The 14,387-nt window shown below is 42.0% G+C and overlaps 1 protein-coding gene across 6 annotated transcripts in view; it reads left to right on the top strand.

Annotated features, from left to right (window-relative positions):
- MAMLD1 (mastermind like domain containing 1) overlaps window positions 1–14,387 on the top strand; it is a 247,384-nt gene that overhangs the window by 124,829 nt on the left and 108,168 nt on the right. The window lies entirely within an intron of this gene.

The raw sequence follows: 14,387 nt of genomic DNA, 5'->3' as shown, positions 1-14,387 counted from the left end.
AAGAATAAGCATGGCCTTCTTGCCTGAGCCAGACTGTATAGTGTAAAAAGCTGCATGCAAGAGCAACAGCAAGCTCCCTTTATATAAAATATCAAATTCTATGATTCAGGGCTGATCAAGGCAAAAAAGCAGGTGCCCAGCCTCTGCTGGTTTTTCCTGGTGGTGTCCTGTAGCTGAATGAAAACTTTAAACCAGAACTCCAGACACTGATTCTTTTCTCAGTGTAGAAAAGAAAAGCCCATCTGTCTCCTGGGAAGTATTGATTCCATTTGAATTCAAAGAAACAATTTTAACTTCATGCTTCTGTGGAGGGTGATGGCCACAGAGTTCAGGAAAGCTTCTGACTGTGTAACACAGTTAACTCTGGCCTGAGAGGGATACAGTCATCCTAGGCTGCACTTCCCAAACAGATCAGTCAGCAGTGGTAACAAGGAGAGCTCTGTGGCTGCTGTTTGCACTCGAACGTTAAAGGTTTGTGTTTGTTTCCACAGTGGTGGAATGCCGAGGTGAAAGTCTATCCCTTTTGCTCTGTTCAGCATCACTGGAGATAACATACTAGGCTAAAAGAGGTGTATTTCCAAGTCACACTACTTATCCTTCTGTTCAGAAAAAAAGTCTCCTAGCTCAGCCAAGATAATGTTACCAAACTTGGGGTGCATGAAGAACTGTCTGGTAGGGGAGAAGGAGGAAAACATGGACAGTGCCTACACAGGGAAGAAAGGGGAAGGGGTGTCATGTGGTTGTATTAATGCAGAGGTCACTCTGAGTGTCTGTGAGTGAGATCCTGGGCTGTGCCCACCCTGTGTGTCACCACAAGTATTCCTCAGTGTTGGTTCCCTCTCTGGAGACAGCCAGCAGACATTGCCATCAGGATACACAGTGGGTGAACCACGTCTGTCCCTCCTTGCCAGGCAATCCTGCTGCAGCCAGGAGAGCCCGACGACAGAAACCAGGGTGGGCTCGTGCTGAAAGGGGACTTGGGCTGGCAGAGGAGCCCAGCTGAGGATGCTGGAATGGGAAACAGGAGGGATTCGTTTTGCACAGTCATGAAGAATGGCTTTGGAAATGGGGTGCAGAAAGGTGGACTATTGGCTGAGACTGAGGGGCCCATAAACCAACAGGCAGGATGCAAATTGGTACTGTCATAAAATACGCAAAATTATATCAAGTATTAAAAATTCTGCTTACATGCTAGCAAGAACTGAGTAAAGCCACAGAACACAAGCTTAATTCTGTGCCTTTTAATGAGACCATTGTACCCATTCTTCATAACAACATAAATTAAGTAGAGACCATCCCCTTCGATTTTGAATTTCCATGTTTGTCAAAGTGAGTTTCTAAAATTTTTTTTTGCTCTTTTTCTTTTAAAAAGACAAAAAATATGGAGATCACAGTATACTCTAATCACTTGTCAAAATCCCTTTTTTAAAATCAAAGCTGTTGAATGTTCAAGAATCCTTTTTATGCATATAAATTACTGTGTTTTACTCTTCTATGATTTAAAACTGATTTTATTAATATTAGCAAAAATGCCATCACAGACAGACTAAACTCTTGTGCCTTAACTCAAATCCCAGCTAATTATGGCTCAGCTGTAAAGTTATAAACCCTTGAAAAACAAGGTTTATAAGAGAAGTATTGACACAGTCTTAACTATGGCCATGTGAATGGAGCCACTGTAATATTGTTTGGAAATAGTGTTCTAAAAGGGAATCTTTTATGAAAAGAGATGCCAGCTGTTCACTTTGGAAACATTTATTTCATTGGCTCGTGATAAAATTGGCTGCAAAAGATATTATTCTGAAACACAGAAACTTCTTAATTTCATTATGACCTGAAGTCACTGAGAAAGACATGATGCCTAAGAGCAGTGAAAAAGGATTGCCACTGTTGGTTTTTCTTATATTGCTTTTCAACAAATATACACATTTTCTTAGAATAATTCATGCTGGCCAGGCCCTCAGAAGGTCATCAAATAACTCCTGCTAAGAGCAGAAGAAAATAACAATATATTATTTTTTATTTCATTTTTTGCAACAAATATTTTCCTCTTATTAAAAAAAAAATCAACTTGCTTTCCTTTGAAGGAGCAGAAGTCTACAAGCATGGCTAGAACCCTCTGCCAACCCCATCCATGCTCCACAGTCCAGGATTGCATAGGAATAGGTGGATAGGTGGCTGTAACCACAAGAACCCAAAACCTAAAGAGATATGTAAGAAAAAAAATTAAACAAACAGAGAGGAATGTGTCCTGTTGGTTGGCTGATGATCTGCCACGTGGATTGCGAGTCAGAAAGGTTGCTGGGTCTGGGAGCAAGATCCAGCATCTGAGAGTTAGCAGGGGAGATGCCACAGCTGAAAATGCTGCTCCACTGCTATCTTTCTGCAGAGAACCTAACAGGAAATAGCTGTCTACCCTAATAATAAGATCTGCATGAGTCTCCTGTACATCACATGGAGCTTGTGCACCTCACAGGAGGGTGTGAGGGGAACATATCTCTGAATGTGCCCAGGCTGTAAAGTCCTGGCTGTACACCTGGCTGTGAAGTCCTGAAACTATTATCCTACATATCCTCTATAATAGTATATGTATCTTATATTCTAGCATATTTTAATGGAGCAAAAACGCTTAGAAATGCAGAGGAGGAAAGAACTCGTCTTTCCTTGAGTTATTTTTCTGTAATGTCCATGCAGTGCTAAGACCCAGATCTGTGTGTTCATTCCTTATTGCTACATCTCTTTGTCCTTGAATAGTGCTGATGAACTTCTTGTACTGGCCAGTGTCTGCTGCTATTATTGACTGCAGTCTCCATCCTCTGCCATGTCATTGAACTTCCATCACCATTGGCTTCATTAGCAATTATTGTTTTGGTGAAAAAAATCCTATACCACGTATTATGGGATGACCTGAGGCCATTATGGAACTGAACGTTCCCATAAGGATAATCTAGCCACAATATATCAAAGTGCTGAGAAAATATCCTTTGTCTCAGGTCATGTAACCAATGTGGCTGTTAAATGTTTTAAAAGCAGTTATATAACTGGCATTTAAAATGTTTTATTGAAAACCCTTAATGCTACTGTAACTAAAATGACCTTTAGTGGAGTAACACACATCATATCTTAAAATGGGATTTGATTAAAAATATCAAATGTTATAATGTGCTCATGGCTCTACATGTACCCTCCTGTCATACCAACCACAGAGGCAGATGTACTTGCTTTGGCTCTTCAATATTTTCAGCTTAAATTTATAACCTAGTTACTTTACAAGGAATGATTATTATAAGCTTTTAAACATTCCTTGCAATATCTGACATATGAGCACTTTATTACTGGTATTTTTTTATGAACAGGTGGTATCTTTTAAGGCAGATGTTTCCAAACAGAGAGTATTTGATCTAGGGAGAGTTGGCTGATCAGAGGCTTCTCACTGGCTTCTCTTCTCTTTCCGTGCTATGATTAGATCTTTCTGAGAAACAAAAAATGCATCCATTAATCTGTACTGTCATAGAAGAAACCACAAAACTGCAAAAAGTAGAAAGGTGATTTTACATGGTAATGCAAAGCAAGACAGCCATGATTTTTTTTTTCTTCTCTTAAAAGATTGCCCTTACTAAAAGCAATTTCAAAAGCCCCATAGAGAAACATACACTTGAAAAAATATTAAATGTCGTGTTACAAGTCATATACTGCTGATGTCTGGAGTTTTGAACACAAAACCATCTGAATAGTAAGAGTGGAAATGTTTTTGAACTCAAGATAACAAAGCTAGAAGTAGAACAGATACTCAAGTGGGGGAAAAAAAAAACCAAACAAAACAGATTCCCTGAATGACAACTGAAGTGAGAGATACTTTTTAAAAATGGAGAAATGCTCTTGCTGAGACCATCTAGCCCACTGAGAAACACAATTCTTTTTTCACTTTCAAGTACTCTGAAGAGGGCTAGGTGGAAAAAAAAAAACTTACTCCAACAGATGAGAGCAAAAGATCTTTTTATCTTTCTATTTACTTTCCTGTCTAGTAGCTTTTTCCCTACAACCTCACAAGCACCAGTCATTCCAAACAGATTAGTCTCACTATTTTACAGGTAGAAGTTGAGTCATAAAGGAGTAAAGCAGTAACCGAGATCACCAAGAACGCCTGTGAGAGGTAGAAATCAGGAGCTGAACAGAGTCTGTAACACATGCTTTCATCACATAAATGTTCTTCCCACCCCAAATTTCACTCCCAGTGCCTATGCAAATATCTCACTCATATTAAAATGATATGAGCAGAATGGGCAAGACTTGTACATTGGAGCAGGATTCAGCCCAGAGGATGAATTTGTTGCCAAGGTTCATAAGTGAACTGAACAAATATGTGGCCAAAACAGACATACAGCTTTGAAAAATACGCACAGAAATACTGGGGGAAAGTTTATCAGAAGTGTTAAAGAAATAAGGGACAGCAATGAAATTTAAAGTTAATAAAACAGACTTGGTAACTTCCCCATATCTGTTCAAGCTTTCAGGAAAGTCACCTCTAACCCCATGAATTTAAAAGCTGCAGCCACAAGCTTTTAAATACCTTGGTGCAATTCTAATAATTTAACAGTTAAAGCACTAATTTGGCAATAGCTGTGGCAAATAAGGGAGGGTCCTGCAAGGACACAAAGCTTTTGAGGCTTCCTGGGCGCTGCTGGGAAAGAGGTGAGAGGAAAGGCTGAATAAGAAGGAGCACTGGGGGCTGGAAGAAGTCCAGAGCACTGGGGGATCCTGGAACAACAATGAGGAGAGATGGGAGCATGAGATGAGTAAGAAATCCCAGCTAAATAAGTGTTGTACTGACAGAGGTTGAGAAATTATATTTCAGGTATGAAATTTGTTTCTTTGTGGCTGATATTTTTGACTGTGAAAATTGTAGAGGTTGGCTGGGTGAGACAGAATTGGTGCTGTTGTTGTCAGAGATGCTGTACAAAGAATGGGGTTGATTTCTGGAGCCATGGGAGGGGAGGTGCCTTAGGAGAATATTTTTGAGTTGAAGAAAGTCAAGAATCCTGTTAAATGTGTTTAAACAAAAGCACAGAGAAGGCTCTAATGTTGTTAGCAATTGCACAAAACCCCTGAAAGTTGAAACCAGCCAAGTGCTGGAAAGAGGGAAGTTTGAGGGGGTTGAAAATAACTCCAGTTGTGAGGATCATACTGAATAGTCAGATCAGCATTTGTGCTCAGTCAGCCCAGGACTTGTCTGCCAGACAGTTTGATTTTTGCAAAGGGAGAACAATGGAATCGCGCATGCAAAAAATAATACTTTGTGGAGGAGAACGTTTCTTGACCAGAAGGGAAAAGGGAACATAGGCTAAACTGACGTTTAAAACTTAAAAACGTGAGCAAGAAAAAATAGATAAATAGAACAAGCATAAACAATAATAAATAACTCCAAAGGCGCTGGCTATAGTAGGCATAATGGTGGTGGCAGCTCATGTGCTATGAGCCACAGTGGAGATATCAGTGAGCTTGTAGTGTGTTAATTATTTTGGTACTTTTGCAGTAAAAAAAATAGTAGAAACAACAAAAATGTTTTAAGAAATGTCACTGTGGAGCTGGGAAATCAGTAGGTTTCTCATGGAATTTCTTCTAAAAGGGAAACATGAAATAACCCCGAGAACAGTGAATCCCAGTAAATGTTTATACACTAAACTTCACTCTGATGAGCAGTTCAGTCCCCCTCTGCTACAGGGCCCTGGAGCAGAGCTGGCAATTAATCTCCAATTGCTTGGGTGGGAGCAGTTCACAGCTCAAGGGGCTCTGTGGATTATAAATCTGGCAAGCAAAATGGGAACTCGGAGAACTGGTAATGAGGGAAGTGCCAATAGTTAAAGCTATAATCACCAGAACTGCAGGGCAGAGAGTCGACACCTATATGGCAATTTTCAATTCAATAACTAAAGCTAACGGAGTTGCCTAACAACACCACTGAGCTGCGATTACAACTGGCAGCATTATGTAACTGTGACAACCAGACGAAGTGAAAAAAAAAAAAAGAAAAAGAGAGAGAGAAATGCATGTATATTTCCAGTCCTAGTTGCTGAAGGAGTCTGGGGGATGGAGCCCCATATTTGAAAGCTGCAGAGAGAACATACTACAACCCATTTTGGATACTCCTCATCAATACTCTGGGGATCTACAGACACACACAAAGAAAAGGATTAGACAAAGGCACTTTTTTAAAATCCTTACCATGAAAGTGGCACCAGAACCATATTTTTTCCACTGACTGAATAATGCAGTCCAAGTATTCCTAAAGAACCTGGAGGCATGGCTAGCCTCAGTTCTAGCCACCAGTATGGAATTTTGCACTGCGATGTTCTCGTGTTCAAATTTACCATAGCAACCTCCACATCACATTTAATACACAGAGACATCCCTCCTCTTTCCTGTTTAAAGAGCCCTTGTTAAGTGGTTTTGCTGTATTTTAGATGCCAAGATGTCGGTAAGATTGATGGAAGGGTGCACAATCAAACTTGCAAGGAGAGCCTAGCATCTAGCTCATTATGTAAGAGAATTAGCAAGGCAGTTCTTTTGACATGACAGTCCATTATGGCGGCTGTCAATCATACCTTAACATATGCTTTTTTTGTCCTCTTTGGTGATTTTTTTTAAAAAAAAAAAAAGTTGTTTCAATCCTGTTCCTCAATAAGGCAGCATGTAGATGCTTTGTGTGCGTGCACAGTAGCTGTTGCAGATCTAGATGGGCAGCGCTTTCTCCACATAATTGCTGGGTAAAGATAATTATGCACGCATGTGTAATCCTGACTGGTATGGCTCTTTGTCCCAGTTATATGTGCACAGAGGCTTCAGTCTGCTATGGCTTCTCATCCACCTCATAGCTTTGGTCCTCTCATATGAGATAGTGATGCTTAGGGATTTTGGTATAGAAAGTCTAGGTTTGCTTCCTGAGGAAAATGCACCTAGAAGGGCAGTTATAGTTACTCATTCCCTCTTCAGGAGAGGGGAGAAAATCTTGCACTAAGACTTGTCTTAAAATGGTATCAGACATTGATGTCATAATAATATGTACCACTTTTCATAAAAGGACTTTCATTTAATGAATTTAGCCTGGAAGAGGATTCAGTATTACAGTAGCTGGCAAGTGAAGAAGTAGATGCATAGGGAATCTCAAGTTTGACTCCAGTTCAGTACCTTTCCTTAAGTCTTCTACAACTGAGCCATTGCCTGTTAGAAAAGAACAGGGATGGAAAGGAAGCAACTGCTTAAAAGGCTCTTTACTTCTCTGAAAGAACATCTAAGAGGGGGAGGGGGCAGCAGAAGGACAGATTCCCTCTGAAAAGTACAGAAGTTCATCTGTACAATCTCATCTTGACTGGTGTGCTCATTTGAGAGAGGGCTGGTTACTGGCAGTAACGCATGTTAGGAACCCTGGGAAGTTAACACATATCAAACAATAGTACATTTGCAAACACAAAATATGTATTACAATAGAATCATCTTTTCTTGATATTTTTAAGGGAAAAAAATCCTGTATGTTAGAAGGCAGCTCTTGTAAATTATAGTTTCATCTGCTTTGATTCACACATTTATATCAAGCAGTAGTTGAGACTAGGAGAACACTTTACTGGTTTGGGCTCACTCACGGGAAGGAACAGAGAGATAAGCTGGAAAAAGAAGCTTCACTGCTGCACATCTATCTTTCTACCACTTGTTCTTTCTGAGTATCTCTCTTTTCTAGCCCCTGTAAAGTGTCCATGTTCTTGTCTTCTGGGGCAACACAAAGGAACTGCTAACACAAAGCTGCACCAATGGAAAAGTGGTAACACATCTGTCCTAGCAAAGATGAACTTCCAGAAGGAGATTAGTTCACTAGGAAAAACAAGGTTCAACCCAGTAAAAATGCCTTATCTTGGTTACAACTTTTATTGGGGTGAGTAGGAAGGCACGATTGCATTTTAAAAGCCTAGTGGGAATACAAGGGTTTGGGAAGGTTTCTTCCTGAAGTAAATGTTTTTAGAAAATTCCTTCAAAATATCCTCTAGTTTCCCTTAGTTTTTTCTGGAAAGAAGCAGTGTGCTTTCATTCTGTTACCTACAATCCTTGGTAGTACTGGGGCATCCATATAAATGCAGGTGCATTACCCCCTCTGCCCCACGGATCACACAGAGTAAGGCTTGTGTCCTGCAAATTGCTGACTGAGGCAAATACTCTTGCTTGCATACCCTGGCAATGATTTCAAGGGGGTCCTCCAGAGCCAGGGCTCAAGGGACCTTCCAGCAGGACAGGTCTGGACAGTTGGTGTTGTAAGCATTGGCCTTAGTCTTTCTGCACAAATGGATCAAGCATCATTGGCTTCATTGGTACTGCTCAGATGTGCAGTGGTGTGCAGATGTTTGCTTCTGACCTTTTAACATTCTTTTCCATTAAAAATCAATAAATGATGCCTTGAAATACCAAGCAGGATGCACATCATTCCAGCTGATTGCAGCTTAGGTGTTTTTCCTTTCTGTGCTATCATTTCATAGTCCTTAATAACTGTTCTTTTTTTTTTTTCCTTGAGAGAGAGAATATATATTTTCACAACCTGTTCAACAACTTCAAGGATGGTTCATTCTACTATTTCAGCCATTAGGTGACTCTTCCTCTAGTCTGATCTGCAATGAAATCAATGGAAAATGTTCTATTAAATTCATTTGGCTTCAGATCAGATGCTGCCATTGAAAACTCTAATACAGGCAGCCTGGTCTTTGTGATATCTACCATAATGACACAGTGTGGTCCCAATCCTGCAGTCTGACTCTGGGAAAATCCCTATTGACTTCAATAAGAGCTCTCCTAAACTAAAGATTTCACAATCAGGTAATGAGAAGCAATGAGCATACACTGCCCTCTCTATTAGATCCTGTAGTCAGACTACTTCTGATGGGCTTCTATAAAGTGATTTTCTCTGGCAATCTGTGCTTGCAGCAGCACCTGCTCTGTTAGTCTCTCAATTCTTCTCTTAACAAAACAGCTTGACTCCGCAGGTGAAAGATTCTGAAATGTTTTAATTAACTAGCTTGAGCACCATTTGATTTCTATCTCCCTGGATGTTTCAGAAATTGCAAACTGCTTGGTTTTGTGACTGCCATCAAACAAGATTTGAACATATGAAACAGGCTGCTATAAGAGGAAAAGGTGCTGAGTTTATAATGTAAAGTTTATATCAGGCCACTGTAAACCGTGTGTGTACACAGCTTGTTATCACTGGGAGATTTGACTAGCAATGTTTCTCAGGCTGCAGGAATAGTTCTAGAAACCATGGGCCAAATCTTAGAGCTGTGATTTAGTCAAAACTCCTATTGATCTCAGATCTTTTGAGTTAAGGCTTATATTGAGTTTTAGAGAATGAAATAAAAGATCAATGGGAAGAGCAAAAAAAAACCCACCTAGAGTTTTTTAAACTATTCATTTTTCAGGTTACACAGGAATATGCATTTTGGTAGGCTGGTATTGTACAGAAGCAACTGGAACTCTGGGTCATACGATTAAATAATTACTGCAGTGTTCTGGCCACATTAGCATAGCTCAGTTCAGTAGGTCAAAGCTGTGCACCTACCACCTCTAAGAGAGAGATCAAAGGAAGGCAGTGAAACAGCGCTGGGAATCCTTCGAGACATCCCACACCTCGGGCTGCCACACCCTGCCCAGCCTCCCGGCACCGCAGCTGCAGATAAGGGCAGTGTCTGCCTGCCATGAGCAGGTTCTTCTCAGGCCTCAGAACCAACCTGTGCTGAGCAGGGGCAAGTCAATATTACAGTTTATTTCTATGCATCAGCCTGAGTTACCTGCTTACAGGATTTGATATCAGGCTTCTGAAAAAAATTGGGGAAAAATAGGTGTGTGAAAGGAAGGAAAGCCATCAGATGTCTGTCATGGCCAGTGGGAACTTTTTTTAGTTCTGCCAAAATGATGAAAATATACCTTTACTAAAAAGATAAAAGCTAAAATTCTCCTGTAACAACTTGCCTCCATGATCTGAAATATCAGAAGGCTTATAAAGGGATGAAAGCTGAACAGTTTTACTAGTACAGCAGCAAAGCACAGTGTACATTTGTGGAATCCAGGATTTGAACACAATTGAGTCTATATGGAATGGGTTTAAAATGTTCTACACACAGTAAGAAACCAGTTACCAACAAATCTTTAATAAGTGAAGTGAAATCTTTAATGAAGTGATGCTGGGGGAATTTTTTTGAAAATTTTTATTTGGGTTTTTGTTTGGTTTTTTTTAGTCCAGGATTATGACACAGATATTTTTGCAGAATTACACATATTAGTGTTCTGAAGTCAGAAACCTTACTTTAGGTTTTTTACCTGCTCCCATTAAGCCCAGTGAGCTAAATGAAGTGTTCTGTGCTACATTGTGTCTTTTCATAGTTCCTGAACAGAAGCCAATTTAAATAGTTAAAATCCATTTACAGGTAATGTTCCTCACAAACACTGCACCACTGAGACTATTTGTCTTTCTGAACTTGTGCTAGCGCTCACTGCATTAGCAGTTTAATCAGATTTGTTAATGAATAATGTTTTGCTTGCAAAGTATATCTTACGTGCATTAAGCTCTTAATTGTGGAGTTGCCACAAGCCCTGGATAAAAGGCAGTGTGCACTGAAGCAGTCAGGAAATCCAGATCCCAGCTGGGCTCCTGCTCCCCCTCGCTCCTCCGTGGGATCCAACTGCCTGGGTAACAGACCCTGGTGAGCCCCGCCTGCTTTAGCTGAGCTCTCTGAGCACCGTCCTGCTTCCCTCCAGTCCTTGGGCAGCAGGGACAAAAAAGATTATTTTTCTGATGGAAGGGTTTTGGTGTTTTGTTTTTTTCATGATTTTTTTTTTGGTTGTTTGTGCTTTATTTTTTGGTAACTGGAAACACAGGAGTGTATAGGATGTTGATTCCTGAAAATACTAATTTAACCCATAGAATAGTTTCTATATTGTTGATTACTGATGTGGTTTTCCCTACTGATGCCTTTGCTCTAGCCTTGGAGTTGTACTTTCATTCTCTGGCTTGGCATTTTAAGAAATTAACCAAAAAAATGGAAGTTTGATGTAAGCCTTGGGCTGTTTAAACCTGCTATTTCTTAATGCCTGGTCCTTACCTTCATCTTGAAGTTTCATTCATGTCTTTTTCTTGAGAGGATATAATTTATTAGTAAAATATAATAACAGTTGGGCATCACAAAATTCCACAGGCTGGGCAGTCCCTATTAAAGCAGAAGCTAGCTTCCACATTCTGACTAGTGATAAATCAATGTTGTGTACGAAACTTCACATTTAATTGCAATGTAGAACAGTGGGGCAGAAGTAGGAAGTGAGGTTTTATTTCCCTTTGAAGTTAAACATTCCACTTCTCATTTTCTTATCAAGTTTTCAGTTTCATATGCCTTTGAAATACAGCGATTATATAAAACACTGCTTTGAACAATGTCATAGAAAACTTTGTGCCAATTTTTTTTAAGGCATGGAAGAACATATAAACATAAGTTGTTTCACACAGTATCTTGTTTTGTGGGTTTTTTTGGAATGCAAACCAGCATACTGAATCAGTTAGGCACTTGTTTAAGGACATAATGAAATTTAGAAAATTTCAAATAGAAAATCAGGTCCTGGATCCAGGTATTAGCAATCAATTCCTTCCTCAATTTGGGTGGCAAAACACTTTTGCAGTGTTTTAAATATGTTAATTTTCCTCCATAGTGATTTAATTTTTTTTTTCCCAGGGAAGGCTAGTATGGTCTCAGGCTGAATTACCTCAAATTGCCTTCCTTAAAGTATCTTTTTCAATACTGTTAATTGTAACTTTTATTGAGTCATTCTGAAATCTGTCCAGCTTGAAAGAAATGAGACAGACGTGCCTCACCAGGGTGGTTTCGTGGCTGTCTGCTCTGTGCCTGCACTGCTGGGCTGTGCCCCAGCGATGTGAGGAACCTCTGGCTGTGCCCGTAAAGGGCAGGCTGGGCCGAGCATGGGCAGCCTTGAGCTATCAAAAGCACCTGTGGCCAGCACCAGAGCTCGGTGTTCACTGCCCCTTACCTCAGGTGACACCTCAGGTGCTCAGAGGTGACGCAGTGTCCATGAAAGCCACCGCAGATCCCTGGCACCAGCACCCTTCCCCCCAGCCCCATCCTTTGCTGCCACCGGCCACCGAGCACCTCGTGGGAGGCAGCAGCAGCTCCTGGTGCTCGGCTCCCTGAATGTCACCAGGAACTGCCTACACACATCCTCCTCCAGCTGGCTGGGAGGCACAGGGCTCAGGTGAAAGGTGCTGCTGACAGCTGGGGCTCCTGGCAGTAGCACATGGTACTTATTTAGATAGGCTCTCTATTAAATATTCCCCTATGCCCGCTCCGCTCACTTGCTCCTGCCCTTTCCCAGCTGATACTGGGAATTGCTCTGCCCCAGTGGTGCTAATTCAGGAGTATGGTGCTGGCTTGCTCGCCTGGCTCTGGGAAACTCTCTCCTGGGTTTTTTCCTCTTAAAAAGAAAAAGAAAAAAAAAAAGGAAAGGAAAAAACAAGAAAATAAAATCCTCTGGCCTCTCCTGCTGCGGGTTCCGCAGATCGGGATTAGCTGGTGGCACAGCAGCGATGTGGCACCGCTGAATCCCAGTGGCACCGCTGAATCCTAGTGGCACCGCTGCTTCCTAGGCCGGGGGGAGCTGGGGGCCCTCTCTCCACGAGCCTCCATCAGCGGTCACCGCGGCCCCGCCGTGCCCCGGGCAGGGGTGGCAGGGGTGGCCAGGGCCCGCAGCCGTGCCCCGGGCAGGGGTGGCAGGGGTGGCCAGGGCCCGCAGCCGTGCCCCGGGCAGGGGTGGAGCGCGGCCCGGGCCGGGGCTGAAGCGCCAGCAACGCGCGGGGAGCGGCGGGCGCGGGGCCAGCCCCGAGCGGGGCCAAACTCCGCGCACGTCACCGCTACCGACGGCTCTCCCGCCAGCCTCCAGTTCCTTCCTGGCTTTATTTATTCCTTGTGGTGAGCACCAGCTGAATGCGCCGTTTTATCCCCAGCAGGACAGGGCACACCCAGTGAGGAGACGCAGAAAGTTCATCGCGGCTCCAGCCAAGCCGGGAGTCTCTGCGGGGTCACTGTCAACACGAGCGAGTGGGGCGCGTTTGGCTGGGGAAGTATGATGAGTAAAACTTAAGGAAGGAGGGAAAGCCACACGTGTCAGCTCTACCCAAAGCAGAGCTAGGTAAACCTGCTGCCCATTGGGTTATGCCAGCTGCTGTAGCCCGTTTGTTGGAGTAAAGGCACAAAGAAACCAGATTGTGACTGAAAACCTCATCTTATATGTTTGCCACTCTAGCACTGTATTCTGGCAGTAGAAGGATTGAAATATTTGAAATTAATATGTATGTGATTGCCTTCTTTGTGTGTACTTCTGTGATGCTTATGTATGAATGGCACACCCCAGCATATCCCACTGATTCTGGAGCCGATCATTCTGCTTTGGGACGTCAGTGCAAGTTAATTGGACTGATCTTCCCAATCACTGTAAGGTTTTATTTAGCACCTAACACTGTGTTAAATTCTTTTTCTCCCTTCCCACCATGTACTTAGGGGACTGCTGAGCACCCCATGCCTCAAGCAGTGCCAACACTCACCCTTCAGCTAATTCCCTGGCAGCCCCTGTGGCAGAGAAGAATATTTCAAAATGTTGCTAAGCTGACACCATTTTTCTGCACGCTTCCCTCATAAAGCCAGCAGACTTGGGGGAAGTAATTGCTCCATCTTTGGCTTAAGATAACTTCTGACACCGTGTAATGCTTTATAAATACTCGAGAGGCAGGTTTTTCAGGAGAGAAGGCACACTACCTATTAAGTGCATGAGCAGTCAGCTGTGGCTGATTTTACCCTGGTGCTTGGAAACTTCTGAAGTTTTGCTTCAGTAGAACCAGGATTTCACCTTTTTGGTAGACACAGAATGCTCTTAGTAGTTCTGTGTGATTATCAGCACAGTTGCATATGCACCAAAATTATTATTTCTTTTCTTAGTCATGTTCCTGCTTGCAACCAGATACCTCAGTCCTAATATTCTCTGGGTAGCTCTGCTATCTTCTTATGTACAGTCCTATTTCCTTTATGGACAGAGCACTGAAATATGACCAAGTGCCAAGCCATGGTGCCAAGGTATGAAGTGCATATGAAGAGCAGACCAGCTCATCAGCAGAGGAACCAGTGCCATAGCCAGGAGTTTGTGTACAGGTTACATTTTTGTGTGAACTGAACTATGCAATAAACATGAGATAGAAAAATGCCAAGTCAATGAGAATACTGTTACATAAATAAAGTCATGTTTATTTCTTTGGCCTAAGAAAATGTTGTGACTAAAACATTGAGGGAGATCAAAGAGGCAAA

The sequence above is a fragment of the Passer domesticus genome, chromosome 7 (genome assembly GCF_036417665.1).
Source record: "Passer domesticus isolate bPasDom1 chromosome 7, bPasDom1.hap1, whole genome shotgun sequence".
NCBI lineage: Eukaryota > Metazoa > Chordata > Aves > Passeriformes > Passeridae > Passer > Passer domesticus.
The sequence above is the reverse complement of the archived record's forward strand: the minus strand, read 5'-3'. Positions and strand labels throughout refer to the sequence as shown.